General features: G+C 47.0%; 1 long non-coding RNA gene across 1 annotated transcript; it reads left to right on the top strand.

The window, feature by feature from the left end:
* The first annotated feature begins 908 nt into the window (after positions 1 to 908).
* On the top strand, positions 909 to 8,338 carry LOC128324043 (uncharacterized). Its single transcript, XR_008306596.1, has 2 exons — positions 909 to 1,044; positions 7,382 to 8,338. It is a non-coding gene; the product is annotated as an uncharacterized LOC128324043 (long non-coding RNA).
* Positions 8,339 to 15,948: the final 7,610 nt, after the last annotated feature.

The raw sequence follows: 15,948 nt of genomic DNA, 5'->3' as shown, positions 1-15,948 counted from the left end.
CTGCATTCACATGTTGGCCAGATTGACCCTAAGGGGAAAAAATATAAAAGCACAACACATGCGTCACAGTTCTCACTCATGTCTCAGTTCTCACTCAGACCTGGGTTGCAAAACAACTTGAACATAAGTGTATTTATGAATGAATGAATGAATGAATGAATACATACATACATACATACATTTGTTCCAGAAGTTTTTGTAATTTCCTGCCATGAAACAAGCCACTTATAGGACTTTTTAGAGGGTTTTTATAAGCCAGCAAATTTTCCAATCAGTTTTAAATTAAATATTCAGAGACTTCTCAGTCTCCCCCCCCCCCACCATAAAAGCCCTATGGCAAGCAGATCCCTACCTGTATATAGGGGGTGGGGGGAGTGTAACCACAAAAAGGAATTCATATTCTACCTGGCAAAGGCTGAGCTGTCTGGCCTGGGAGGAGGGTCTGCTGCAGAAAACTGTAGTGGCCACTCTGACTGCCAGCCTACTCAAATTCAGGCTTCACGGAGGCCTCCCTGGAAGCCCCGCCCACCCACCGATCAGCTGAGAGGCGCCAGGGAGAAAAGCAGCTTGCCTGCTGCTTTGATTGCCGACCAGGACGACAAGCAGGAGGGAGGGCAAACAGCCCAAGTGGCTGAAGGGTCTTGGGGCTGGGCAGGGGGCAATGGGGAGTCATGTGAGGTGTCTCTGGGGGGCCCCTCAAGGCAGTGGGGCCCCCGAGATGACTGCCTCCCCCTGCCTAATGGTAGTTACGCCCCTGAGAAGCACCTAATTGGGCAGTGGGGATTCCATATGCAGATATGGAGAAGGAGCCTGTGAGAGCAGAAGCACCATGGTGATTGGGCAGTGGGGATTCCATATGCAGATAGGGAGGAGGGGCCTGTGATGGTTAAGGTCAGTTGGAATGCAACTGTTACTGGTCGGAAGATGTTCTTGATTGTAGAGGAGAGGAATCTCTCTATATAAAAGGAAAGCAGGCAGGGGCCTGCAAAAAGACGGGTCGTGAGGGAGGAAAGAGCCCCTTCAGGAGAAGGAGGATGTCATTGTGTAAATAAACAAAATATGTCAACTCAGGGAGGGAGGGAGAAAAAACATGAAGGGAGGGGGAAGAAAGAGTGGAGGAAAGAGAAAGAGAAAAAGAAAGGAGAGGGAAGAGAGACAGAAGGAAGGGCAAGGGACGGGCCTGAGCCTGTCAGCAGCCTGTGGGGAATGAGTGGCCATGGCGGCACTGGCAGCAAGGAAGGGTCCAGGCAACCACTTCTGCTGTTTGGGGCTACTGAGGCCATTGTAAGAGGGAGGCAGTCAGGCAAGGGATGGGCCCGGGCCTGGGCCTGTCAGCGGCTTGAGGGGAACTAGCAGCCATGGTGGTGGCAGTAGCGAGGAACGGCCCAGTCAACCACTGCTGCTGCTCCTGGAGGGAGGAGCAGGAGCGGGGCTCGGGTGAGGGTGGGGAGGTCTCTGGGGATAGGGGGCTGCAGCTTGGCCAATAGGCGGCAGCAATGCTGCAGCCACGACCAAGAAGGGTGAGGAGGATGGAAGCAACGGGATGGAGGAGGAGCAGGAGTGCAGCTCAGGTGAGGGTGAGATCTCTGAGGTGAGGGGAGCAATCAAGTACTAACGCACAGATGCTCTAAAGCGTGCAAGAGTTCCAGCATTGAAGCGGAGAGAAATAATGGCAGCGGCCAGGATGCAGAGGTGGAGGGCCAGCAGGCGAAGCCCCTCCAGCCAGAAGAGGTGGGTGGATGGCAGGTGAAGCCCTGCCAGCCAGGAAGAGGAGGCGGTGGTGGGGAGAAATGATGGCGGTGGTGAGGGCAGATGGCGGGCAAAGTCCTACCAGCTGGGAGGAGAAGGTAGGCGGTGGTGGTGGGATGGCGCCCAATGGGGAGAGCTGCGGGAGGAGCAAGTGAGCAAGCAAGCGAGCTACGGGGGGAGAGCGAGCGAGCTGCGGGGGGAGAGCAAGCGAGCGAGCTGCGGGGGGGAGCAAGCGAGCGAGCTGCGGGGGGAGAGTGAGTGAGCAAGCTGTGTGGGGAGAGCGAGAGAGCGAGCTGTGGGGGAGAGCGAGCAAGCTGTGGGGGGAGAACGAGCAAGCGAGCTGCGGGGGGAGAGCGAGCAAGCGAGCTGCGGGGGGAGAGCGAGCAAGCGAGCTGCGGGGGGAGAGCAAGCAAGCGAGCTGCGGGGGATGTCACAGGCTTAGTACACAACTGCACAGATGCTCTGTGCGGGGTCAGCTAGTAGGTTTAATAATCCTTGTGTTCTTACCATAGGCTCTTTGCATATCTTGTTATTAGTTAAATGTAAACAATTCATTAATGTTCGGGCCTATACGCAAATTAAGCAAAAATTCATTTCAGATCAAAAGAATGATCCCTTATTGTTACTGCACAGATAGTACAAACATACTTCTTAACAAATAATCAATGGTCAACATAACACTCACTCCAGCATCAGCATTTCTAACCTGCTGGGACTGCTGTCCATGTGAAAGGCTGACTTAGCTGGTCCTTGCAATAATGGGCAGTTGTTCAGCTACTTAAAACAGTGTGCAAGCATTCCCAAAATGCAATTTGCATTGTTTCAATTGGAAACAATGGAATAAGTGCTGCAGAAGTGATTGGGCATTGTTTTAAGTAGTTGTGTAACTTCCCAGCTCTGCAGCATCCCTGCAGCTGCCCTTCATTTGCACAGCACAGCAGCCCCAGTGAGTCAAAATTCTGACATCATGTATGCACCATTTCCCTTGGTAAGTGGATCACCTCATGGCCACCCCACCTCATTGCTAGGCCTCACCTCAGTGGGGGAGAAAACAAAGGTCCATACAAGGAAAAAGAGGGGGAAATGGACATTTGTTTAACTATAGAAGTGCCAAAATGCTCCAGGACTTTCCTTATCAATAACTTTCAGAACCAGAAAGTCACTCTCCAGAACTTGCCAGGACTTGCCCCTCTCAACTGTGGCTACAAACCCTTGAGAGGGCAAAATCACTTTTCAATATCCTTAGTTGATTTTATCTTGTAATTTTGTAGGGATGTGCACGGTCCGGAGCAGTCCGGACCGGCACCGAAGGGGGGCCTTACTTTAAGGGCGGGGAGGGCTTACTTACCCCTCCCGCCTCTTTGTCCCCTCCAGCGCCCGTATTCAACAGAATAACGGGGCGCTGGAAACCAGCCGCCCCCCCCCGCCGCCCCCCCCCCCCGCCGTGGGCAGATTTGGCCAAAAACTCAAGGTACAAATGCCGCCGCCGTCGCCCGCCAGCCCTCCCTCCCTCCCAGCTGCCCGCCCGCCCTCCCGAGTCCTCACCCAATCTCTTTGAAAAAAACGGGCCTCCGGTGGTCGACCGGGCCTCCAGTGGTCGGTGTGCTTTGTGGCGTGCGCATGCGCGCGCGCGCAAAGCTTCTTCAGTATGGTACAGGACTCCCTAACGAGAGGAGCTTTGTTCGCTAGCTCCTCTCGTTTTTTTCAAAGAGATTGGGTGAGGACTCGGGCGGGCGGGCAGCTGGGAGGGAGGGAGGGCTGGCGGGCGACGGCGGCGGCATTTGTACCTTGAGTTTTTGGCCAAATCTGCCCGCGGCGGGGGGGCAGTGGTGGGGGCGGCTGGTTTCCAGCGCCCCGTTATTCTGTTGAATACGGGCGCTGGAGGGGGCAAACAGGCGGGAGGGGTAAGTAAGCCCTCCCCGCCCTTAAAGCAATACCCCCCACCCGGACCCGAACCAGCCAGGGCTGAACCGGTCCGGCAGTTCGGCCATTCTTTAGAATGGCCGCCGGACCGGTTCGAACACACCCCTATAATTTTGTAAAGCAGGAAAAAATGTTTTCAGAAAATGTAGCATTTTATGTAGCATCAAAACCAGCATTTTAAAAACCCGGAAATACCTCGAGATAAGCTAGAATTTGCAAGACAAAGCCTGACTTGTGTATGGAGTGGGTCCAAGGATCTTAAAGGGACTTCGCGATTCGGGGTAGAAGCCCTGTGTTTAAAGCCTCCAGCAGAGGGACTGATCAGGAAAATGGTGCACAGGAATGACAAACACTGAATCCACTCTCATTTCCTACCAGAGAATCCACTTTCAGAAGAACACCTAAGAAACAACAAAACCTAGTGCCCCATGGGATTGTGGGTTTGGGGATGGTTGGCAGTGGCACCCTATGTGCACTACAACACCACTCACTCTGGGCCACCCTGGTGCCTCCCAAGTGGAGTTATGGGGCTGCTAAAATCCCGCTTATTCCCTATTGGAGGGGCGGAACCTAAAGATGCACAAACTTCAGAAATTCTTTTTAAAAATCACCTCTTTTGCCAATTTATTTGAAATCTGGCTGGTAGCAGGCACCCATTAGGGCACTACCACCTGACCCACTCTTCTGCCCCTGGAACCCCTTTTCTGCCCCAAATCTGCCCCAAAGACATGCCAATTTCAAAAATTCTTTAAAAATCACCCTTTGCCCAATCCCTTTAAAATCTTGGTGGTCGCTTCATTGCACCAATGGGGCACTACCACCCACCACAACCCACTCTCGGAAACACTGCCCCCCCCCCCCCAAGGAGTGTAAGGCTGCTGAAATCTCCATTATTCCCTATGGGGAAAAACTTAAAGATGCGTAAAAATTTCAACAATTCTTTAAAAACCACCCCTTTGCCCATTTTATTTGAAATTTGGATGGTAGCTTCCACCCATCAGGCACTGCCACCCATCACACTCTTTTGCCCCTGGAACCCTTTTTTTTTGCCCCAAATAAATTCAGATTCTGATTTGGAAAATTCAGGGACAAATCAAATCTGGGATGATTCGGGGGGGGGGGCAGATTCAGACCCAATTTTGATTCGGGTACAAATCAAAACAAAAAAAAAATCAATTTGTGCACATCCCCACCAGCAACAGCTACTGGAGGGATGCTGTGCTGGGGTTGGGGGTTTGCAATATACCAACTACTCGTAGTTTTGGAACTGTGTGTTTGGGCACACTACCAAATTGTTTTTCAGGAAGCCTCTACAACAGGGACTCTAAAGTAGCTAGCCTGGCACAGGACTTTCAAATAGCCTGCACACAATAAAGAAAACTGTCATCTACTGAGTCAGACCATTGGTCCACCTAGCTCAGTATTGTCTTCACAGACTGGCAGCGGCTTCTCCAAGGTTACAAGCAGGAGTCTCCCTCAGCCCTATCTTGGAGATGCCAGGGAGGGAACTTGGGACCTTCTGCATGCAAGCATGCAGATGCTGTTCCCAGAGCAGCACCATCCCCTGAGGGGAATATCTTAGTGCTCACACATGTAGTCTCCCCTTCAAATGCAACCCAGGGTAGACCCTGCTTAGCAAATGAGATGAGCTTGCTACCACAAGACCAGCTCTCCTCCCATGGTAAGTCTGATTGACAGTATATAATAACCAATATCATTCTTAGCTGATCATTCATTTCCAAGAATATTGCCCCTTTTCATTTGGTGCATTTCACCTACTCAGGTAGTTATAAAGACCTAGAAGCTCTTCCCACAATCAAGTGGGAAAGCCTATCATGTTTTTTGGGGAGGGAGCCCATAAGAGCTTACCTCCCTGCAGATGATCAGTGCCTTCTCCCTGGGTGGACCGATCGACGAGTCGTGGCCCTGCCCCCCATAGCCCCAGTAAAGCACCGCTTGAGTGTGCAGTGCATTACGGGGATCCCCACTCCCCTCTCCCCAGCTCCCTGAGTGTGCCCGCCCCACCTGTGAGCAGCCGCAGCTGACACACAATCAGTTGAATGAGATTAATGGAGTGCTCACTCCATTAACCTTATTTAAGGGGAAGGGTATTTAGACAGCTGTGCCACCAAACCACTGCTGGGAGCCACGTGGCTCCTGGCAGTTCTCATGCGCAGCCAAAACCAGGTTGGGCTTCCCTAGCCTGATTTTTGCTGCGCATGAGAATAACCTTCTAATGTTCGTGTGTGTGAGAGAGAGAGAGAGATAGAGACCTAGCATATTCAATTTTATGTTTAATTCATCACACAGAATAAATGATATTAAGTCATGCTCCTTACATCCCAGTACCTAAATATAAATCTGTATGATATTATGTAGATAATGTATGTACAGTCGTCCCTCCCCTATCGCGGCTTTCTCAATTGCAGATTTGAGTATCCGTGATGGGGAAATTGTAACCACCCTTGTCAACCTAAGAATCCATGGTTTCATTAATTTAATTTTTTTTTTTTAGGTTTTGGAGGTAATTTCAGGGGTCAGGGGTCATTTCTGGGGTCAGAGGGCCATTTCCTGAGGTCAAGGGGTGATTTGGAGGGTTGAGGGCAATTTGGGGGGTCCAGAGGTGATTTGGGGGGATTCAGGGGTCATTTCCGGGGGATGGGTCACTTCTGGTGGTCAGGGGGTCATTTGGGGGTGTCAGGAGGTGATACTTTCATTTTTTTAATGTTGTTTTTGGTCACTTTGTGACCATGATTCCCCTAACCCCCATTTTCCCATTGACTTTAATACCTCATCTACCGCGAATTTGCCATCCATGAGGGTTTCCAGGAATGGAACACTCAAGGTTGGTGAGGGACGACTGTACAATCTCGATATATATTTCTGTAAGACGTTCCAGTCACTAATTCCATATCTGGCAGCTCTCACAAGAGTTCACAAGCAGCTGCCGGATAGCAGCGGGGACAGGTGGGTGGGGAAAAAGAAACTACTGCCCAGAAGAATGGCTGAGCAGGCAGCGGAGAGGGAGTGTAGCTTCCCTCTCCAGCCTGCCTGCTGGCCAAATATAACAAAGGCCTGCCCTGGAGCCAAATGTGCAGAAGGGCCAGTCAGGTGGTGGAGAGGGAGGCACAGCCTCCCTCTCCACCCCACCTACTGGCCAAATGTGAGGGAGGCTTGCACTGGGGCCGAATGTGGTCAGACAGGTGAGAGAAAGCGACGGGTGGGGGGAGGCAGCATGGTGGGAAGTGGCGGGGAGAGAAAGCGGTGGGCAGGCAAGCGGACAATGGGGGAAGAGCTGAGGGGGAGGGGAGAGGAGGGGTTGAGGGCCGAGAACAAGGGAGCAGGGCCAAGAACAAGGGGCAAACTAGAGGCACAGATGCTCTGTGCCTGGGCCAGCTAGTATTATCATATTCTGACAGAATCAAAAATGTGCCCTACACAACATAGCTATTAACGCTGCGTAAAGGGTGTAGTTCTGCAGATGCTTGCTCTAGAATGAGATAGCTGTAACCCTTCTCCAAAGAAAAGGGTTTTCTTTTTGCAGATACATGAGGGAGATAAACACATTTTCTCCTAATAACCATTGTCTTGCTTCAGTATTCTTTAATCATGCTATAAATATATATACGAATTACATCATTGTGGGAATGTCACATTTTCCCAGCTCTCACGTTGAAATATTTTATTTATATATTTGTTTATTTTTCAGATTTGTAGACCACCCCAAACTTCCATCTCTGGGCAGTTTACAACATAAAACAGATTAAAGATGAAGACCTTAAAACAAAGAATTGGGCAAAAAAATAAGACTTTAAAGACTTATTGGGAGTGGAGCCTGGGGAGGCTCTTATTTCAGCAAGGAGCACATTCCAGAGCATCAGGAAAGCAAGAGTGAAGCCGGTGGCAACTGCAGATGATCCTCTTCAGATGATCTCAAGGGTTGGTGGGGCTCAAGGCAAAGAAGATGTTCTCTTAAATATCCAGGATTTAAGCTGTTTAGGGCTTTCTTGGTTATAACCAGCACCTTGTATTTTGCCCAGAAATGTATTGGTAGCCAATGTAGCTCTTTTAATATAGAAGTAATATGGTTTCTCCAAGATGACACGGTGACCAAACCTGGCAGCCACATTCTGTACGAACTGCCGTTTCCGGACTATGTACAAACTCAGCCCCACTTAGAGCACATTTTAGTAGTCAAGCCTGGAGGTTACGAGCATATGTGCCACTGTTCTAAGGTTATCTACCACAAGAAACGAGCTCAGCTGGCATATCAGCTGGAGCTGATAGAAAGCACCTCTGGCCACCACCTCAGCCTAGGACACCACAGATATTTTGGGATCCAGAAGTACCCCCCGACTGCGTACCTCTTCCAGGGAACTGTGACCCTATCCATATTTATGCTTAGGATATATTTTTTTTTTACTCTGATGGCTTATTCATCCCTGTTGTAATTGCTGTGCAATTGTGGTTACGCAAGCACCACATAATGACTAGTTATTTGTAATTTTTTACAGTACCTTGAGGCCATTGTGTTCACTCATGAGATGCCTTGAGTGCCCTATATTGGGCAGAAATGTAGGATAAGATAAATAAATTAAAGAATGCCTGGACATATGCATGGATAAATACATGTAAATAAAGAGATAAATAATTCCCCCTGCCCACACCTCATTGTAAATGTGTTGTTACTGTGGTTCTTCTTAATTCTTCAGACTGTGTGCTTCTGCATCATACAACTCCAGCACCAAACATTTAATCTAGCTCCAGGCTTGACTACCATATCGCAGGCCCTGCTTCAGTTTCCAACTCCTCGTTTTGTTGTTGGACCACCTCCAGATATCCGACAATGCACAGTGTGACATGCACAATATATTGGGGAATTTCCCCAGGAGACAGGTGCTCTAGGCACCCGTCTCTGTGTTCACTAGGGCTGAACATACCTCCAGCAAACACATGATCCCAGAGCCAGGGTTAAGGTCTCGCTTGAGCCTTTAACCCTGGCTAAGAGCCAGGTTTCAGCGTGGGACTAGGTGGTGCTGTCCCACCAGGACTGGGCCCGATCCCAGTGGTTCTTACATGCAGCCTAACCCAGGTTGGGCTTCCTTAGCCTGGATTAAGGTGCATGTGAGAATAGCTTCATCCTCTTGCTACTTGGGAGGTTGATTCAGACAACCAATTACCCAGGGGTAATTGGTTCATCCTATGGTCACCTTGACTGCATGGGCTCAGTTAAGTTACCTTAAGACACTAGCTATCCAAGTGGTTACATGCACACTACAATAAATTGCTTCTTTGTAGATGGTCATCCACATGAATGCTGTGTATCATCCTGCCAAGTGGTAAGGAGAATGTAACCACATATCAGTACAAATACATTGTAAAATAATCATCTGTAACTACCTTTTTTCCCACTGAGCCGAGGCAAATCATAAACTATTTGTCAATTTATATCAGACATCTTTCAAGTAGACAATTGTATTTAACATACTTTCCATAAATGCTGGTTTTTAACAGTTAAGTTTCTCTCCTACTCTCTCAAGATAGCAATTAGAGTTTCTAAGACACTTTGCAGATCTGACATGCTTGAACACATATTGTCACAACATTCTTTAAAATTAATAAACATCCCCTTGAATGCCTGCACATTGACATCTGCATGCTCCACTGTTTGCTTGAATGCAAGCAGTAGAGTATTAATATTTTCTGGAGTTACTGCTACATCAGAGAGAGGTGTGGGCAAATTTGCATCTCCAATTGCCATGTTTTCATGTGTGGATTGTTCTTCTGCATTTCTGTGTGGACTAGCTGTGTTTGGACACAGTATCTCTTCTGGTGATGACTCTTCTTGAATTAGATTGTCAGCCTCGTCTATTCCCAGGAGATGCTTCCTCCAAGGAATAAAATAAGTGGAAGCGCTTTCTTCAGCATCAGAGTGAGGAATTGTTTCTGCCAATGATGCAACCAAATGGCTGTCTGCTTGTGTCTCATCTTCTCCAGATGTTGGAAGTGAAGAAGTTCCTTCCTCTGCTTCATGTATAGCCTCACACACAGGGACTTGAGCTGCACGCAATAATGATATATGATTAAATTTAAGGCTGTATAATCATGTGACATGCAGATGTGTATCAATATTTTGAACTTCGATTGCTACAACCTAAATGCTACCACAAAAATAAAGGCCAGCATATTTAAACACCAGATTTTCTACTATAGCTTTGCCTTCCACTTACTGTCATATGCTAAAACAGTCCAGAGGCAATGGCTCTCTCTAGATAGATAGATAGATAGATAGATAGATAGATAGATAGATAGATAGATATAGCTATAGCTATAGCTATAGCTATAGATATAGATATATACACACGCATGCATATTTACAATGGAAGTACCATCTTTCCTACTTTCTGATCTACAGGAAATATAGGTCTAAAAATGTAAGATGTCATAATTTCTCCACATCTAGAAACACAACCAGGCCTCCAGCCACTAGGTAACACTGACCATTTGGCTTCTCATGACTTCTGATTCCTGTGTGGTTTCCACATTTCATCTTTAGCTTTGCTAATATAAATACTGTGTCTGATGTATTGCATGACACACATTGCAACATTGCATTTGTGTAGGAGCATGATTGCATAAATGCAAGAATTGCACAAAACGGGTGCACAACAATAATCCTATTGGAAACAATGGGATTACTCTTGTACAACTGCATGTGCACAATGTTTGCATTTGTGCAATTGCACAAATGCAATGTCACAATGTGCTCCTAGCATTGCACACTATCACCCGGTTCATATGTAACACAGAACCGCTGGTTCAGTGGACCCGCAGCTCCATATCCCCATCTCCCCACTCTCCCGTCTGCATTCGGATGTGGGGGAAAGCATCTCTCCGCAGTCAGCGAGACTGCAGATAGGTGGGGGAACTGCCTATGCAGACTTCCTTCTTCACAGAAGGACAGCCAGCACAGCCAATCATGCCAGAATGAGGGAGGAGCTTCCTCCCTCAACTCCAGCTCCATGGGGCCCAAACTGCAGTGCCACCATTTGTACATAATGCTGGCACCACAGAAATGAAGTTCGCAGTGATGAAACCCCACTCTGAAGGTTGAGAGTGGAGTTTGGCTAGGGAAACCATGGGTCACTTTCTCCCACAAACTCCATTTCCCTGGGTTCAGACTAGTAGTGGCTTGTGAATGTGCCACTAGGGGGCGGTGGAAGGCATCTTTAAGGGGGGGGGGAGTTGCTGCTTACCTCCACAGCATGCTGCCCAGCAGCCCCTGCAGTGGGCAATTGCCGCCACCACTCACCTGGCCACTGTCAGGGGCTCAGCTCCGTTTACGCCAGGTGAGTGGTGGTGGCAATTCCCCACCACAGGAGCAGTGACTCCCCCCCCCTTAAAGATGCCTCCCGCCACCCCCACCCCCAGCGGCGTGTTCACAAGCCGCTACTGGTTCAGACATTCAAGTTTGGAAACTGGAAGTGAAGGACTTCCAGTCTCCCGTTGCATATGAACTGGGCCTTTGTCAGCCTGTTACACATTCCTTTATTCTGGTTATTTGCTTTACACATTCTTACAAGGGAGCTATGAGCTTAGAACTATGCCCACTGCTGGTTACCATTTTAACAAATGAAGATACTTTGTGGATTCTCCATCCCAGCATGCCTCTGTGTACTGGTACAAAGAAAGCATTTAACCTTCTTAAGCCAGCAAGAGCCTCCTCTGTGTCCTACTTAAAGGAAAGGAAAGATTGCACCATCGAGTCAGTGTTGACTCCTAGCAATCACATTCCATGGGATTGTCTTGGTAGAATACAGGAGTGTTTTACCAGAGCCGTCTCCTGTGCAGTGTAAGATGATGCCTTTCAGCACCTCCCTGTATCGCTGCTGCCCAAAATAGGTGACTACAAATGTATTTACTAGGCACAGTCTGGGAAGGACACTGGTGGAGATTTGAACTAACAGCCTCTTGACCTCTAGGCAAGCTGCTTCCCCACTGCACCACCACAGCTGACTGCTGCAATTTGCAGATAAGGAGAAGTGTTTCTGAACACTTGCTTACAAATCAGTTCCCTCTTCCCCTCCCCTTTGTATAAAAACCCATTCTCAGAAATAAATTGACATGATATAATCCGATTTGCTATAGGCCACGTAACACAGAGGTAAAGTAAATTTTTGGTAGGATTACACTGGTGAAAACTGTGGCCATAATGACTTGAAAGTTTGCATATACATTGCAGGGTGGTTTTTCCTAATCAAGGTAATTTTATTGATCCTGTGAAATTATTTTCCTGATGGACAAAAACCATTTTCTGACCTGCTGTTGATATAGTTTCCCTATTGTACTACAAACATGTATCACAGATTTGAAGCTGAAACACACCATCTGATTTTATGACAGTTTTCACCAGTGTGAGCCCACTCGCAAAGGTTTTAAGAGGACTACTGTCCTGGTATACATATTTTTACAAATTTGATAATAGTCACCCTGTTCCGAAGCAAACTTCCTTTACATACCACATGGAAATTTTGGAAGATATGTTTGTTGCTTGCTTCCTATGCCTTCGACTCCTGTTTCTGCTTCAGAGCAGTCTCCGGTTCCTGAACTTACATCTGCTTTAACTTTGTTGAGGGGAAACACCTAAAATAGCCAAGGAGGAGGGAGGAGGAGGAGACAAGATATGAAGATCAACTGTTTAAAATGCTGTCTCTATTTCCTGCAGACAATACTGGATTTGCCATGCTGTTGCTACAATGAAATTACTTTTACTTCCTATATACAGGTGAAACTAGGAAAATTAGAATATCGTGCAAAAGTCCATTAATTTCAGTAATGCAAATTAAAAGGTGAAACTGATATATGAGACAGACGCATTACATGCAAAGCGAGATAAGTCAAGCCTTAATTTGTTATAATCATGATGATCATGGCGTACAGCTCATGAAAACCCCAAATCCACAATCCCAGAAAATTAGAATATTACATGGAACCAAGAAGACAAGGATTGTAGAATAGAACAATAGCGGACCTCTGAAAAGTATACAGTGTACTGTGCTTGATTGGCCAGCAAACTCGCCTGACCTGACCCCATAGAGAATCTATGGGGCATTGCCAAGAGAAGGATGAGAGACATGAGACCAAACAATGCAGAAGAGCTGAAGGCCGCTAATGAAGCATCCTGGTCTTCCATAACACCTCATCAGTGCCACAGGCTGATAGCATCCATGCCACGCCGCATTGAGGCAGTAATTGCTGCAAAAGGGGCCCAGACCAAGTACTGAATACATATGCATGCTTATACTTTTCAGAGGTCCGATATTGTTCTATTCTTCAATCCTTGTCTTCTTGGTTCCATGTAATATTCTAATTTTCTGAGATTGTGGATTTGGGGTTTTCATGAGCTGTACGCCATGATTGGAGTAGGCCCTGAAACAAAATGTGAAGATGTGTCCCTCCCCACCCCACTCCCCATGTTTCTCTTCATAGACACACAAGCGGGACAGCAAAAAATGAATTGTCACACAGCCGGTCGGCTCCTCTCTCTCTCAGGCCAGGGGTCCAGGAATATTTGTCCTCCCCTGCAAGCCTTGGTTAATTGTAGCTGTGCTCCTGGTGATAGAGTGCATGAACATGCAGACAGTTCCAGGTTCAATTCCAGACCTCTTCAGTTTGTAAGAATCGATGATAGTGGGGCGGGGAAGACTTTGCCAGAAAATCATTGCCAGAGAACCATTGCAAAATGAAGCAGTATGCACTGGGCAAGACGATTCAAGGATCTGACTCAGTATAAGGCAGCTTCATATGCTGGGAGCCCTAGATTCACAGGCTTGTGGGACTCTGAGATTCATAGGATTGCCTTAGCCAAGTCATGTTTTCTCAGCCTAATTTACAGAGAGCTCAAAAGACTAAATGCTGCTCTTTAATCCCACTTTCATGCATCCTTGAATGCCAAAGAATGTGGTGATGGTCACTGGCTGAGATGGCTTTAAAAGAGGGTTAGAAAAATTCATGAAGCAGAAGTCTGTGAACAGCTACTAGACACAACAGCTATATGCTGCCTAAACAGTATGCCTCTGGAGGATGTTGCTGGAGAGTAACAGTGAGAGAGAATTATGACCTCATCTCCTACTTTGTTGTCCAGAGACAGCTCTTTGGCCACTATGGAAAACAGGATATTGGATTAGGTGAAACTTTGGTCTGATCTAGGATCTTCTTAGGTTCGTATGAATTATGAAGGATGCAAATGTAATAAATGTCCCTCCTACCTTTTCTATCACAGTTTCTATGTCACATTGTGATCCATAATGGAGCAAACCCAGAGCAGTAGAGAGATTCAGTGGAGAAAGTATAATATTTTCAAAAGGATGTTCTTTGCTGAGCAGACGAAGAAGGTCAAAGGCAGATTTAGCATTTGCTTCAGGGAGGGAAGTCATTGTGAAATCAGTCTGCCCTAGAGAAACAACAGCACAATGCATCCATGAATAGTATCGCTCCCGTCTAGTTTTTCAGCCTATGACTCCCTAAAGGTCTTCACATGAAATGATATTTGCTTTCTTACAGACTACAGATATATGCTAGGCTGAGCACTTATGCTTTCATATCACCTTCAGTTATACCTCAGAATTAAAAGCAATCACAAAATACCAGTGAAATGTCCAGTCCAAGAACAATTTGATGCTCCCTTTCTGGGATTTTCTGAAGCTGTTTGTAGTTCCTGCTTGAGCTGGTTCTAATGGGAAGGGGAGCGCTTTGCAAACATTTTCATTTGAACTGAAATGCACCCCTTTGGTGATTTTTGTTTGGTGATTGCCTTGAGAGGGGGCAGGCACTAGTATGAAGTCACACCCAACCGGCTATATAGCATCATGACATCATCCTGTTGACAGCAAGGAGGAACTGCAGTGCCAAGGAAACACAAAACAAGTCCGAATTGGAATCAGATTTCAAAAATACCAACAACTAGGCTTCCAGCTTCATTCAAAGGGCAGTTTCACATGACCACTGCCCAGTCTGGAAGTGGGAAAGTGTCAGGAGAAGAGAACCCCTGGTGGGTGTGATATCTGAACCTGCCCAAGCCCCATTCCCCAACTGCATTACCAGGATTCTACTTACTTCTTCCACCCAACTTCAAATTTAAGTGACAGAATTTGGTAGAATCTCAGGAGAGAAAAAAGAACAAAACAGGAAATGACACCCGTAAAGCACTGGCAGTTTATTAAAAAGCAAGTTCCAATGAATTTCAAGTAGAACTCTACTTCAGGGGACGAGATTCATAAAGCACGACGCACAACCTCTCACCAACGAGTAGCTGGTCAGGAGCTGCTTTTACCAAACATTTTATATCCTGCCTCCCCTGACTTCTGCAATCCCCCCCTATTTGTTCGTTTGTTTGTGAGTCTGGCTACAGGCCTGGTGCACTCTCTCACCTTCTGACAGTTTACCAACATTTTCCCATCTTCCAGCTGGCACTCATGTGAACCTGCCCTAAGAATTCTGCACAGAGAGGCCTTGTTGCCAGACGACAGGCTTGACTGGCAAGCCTCCGCTTAAATGCCAGGAATACCTGGTAGTCCTGATAGATGGTCTGAGGCCCTGCCTACCCATCTGTCCTGCTCTTCTTCCTCTTCTTTCCAGATGGCTCACTGGGAAATATAGTTTCTCCAAATAAGTTGGAGCAGAGGCCACTCCTGAAAGGAATCTCTGGTTCTTGAGCCGCTTTTGAACTGCTTGCCTCTCTGCATTTAAGGGCTTTGGTTTTGGTTCAGGTTCAAGGAAACCAAACCCAAAAGGCCATGTTAAGCTCCTATTCAGTTCTAGTTCACTGAAACACCTCTCTGGACCATTTTTTGAGTTTGGATTAAGTTCAACTTCCTGGTACAAGTATAAATCAAATATATCACTAAAATGGAATTCTTAAAACTTAGTATAGTACATACTGAAACTTCGGATCCAGGGGTGGGGTGGGGGTCAAGGAAACCTAGTTGCTGGTATCTTTGAAATCTTCCAGTTTGGACTTGTTTCACTAGAAGGAAATGCCACTGCACTGTCAGCATGTTTACATGCAAACTCAAATGAAAGGGCTTACTAATCAATGGCAGTGTTCAAAGATTCCTGTACAAGAAGCAGTAAGTTTCCAAAGTGAAACTTATTATTACTTGCTACCTCTGCCTTTCCTAATTTCAGCTGCTGTGTCCTACTGTGAGCAGGACAGGAGAAAGCCCAGGACAGCTTTGTGTCTCTAGAACTGGCCAACAGAAATCAGTGAGACAGCTC

This window comes from Hemicordylus capensis, chromosome 4 (genome assembly GCF_027244095.1).
Source record: "Hemicordylus capensis ecotype Gifberg chromosome 4, rHemCap1.1.pri, whole genome shotgun sequence".
Classification (NCBI taxonomy): domain Eukaryota; kingdom Metazoa; phylum Chordata; class Lepidosauria; order Squamata; family Cordylidae; genus Hemicordylus; species Hemicordylus capensis.
The sequence above is the reverse complement of the archived record's forward strand: the minus strand, read 5'-3'. Positions and strand labels throughout refer to the sequence as shown.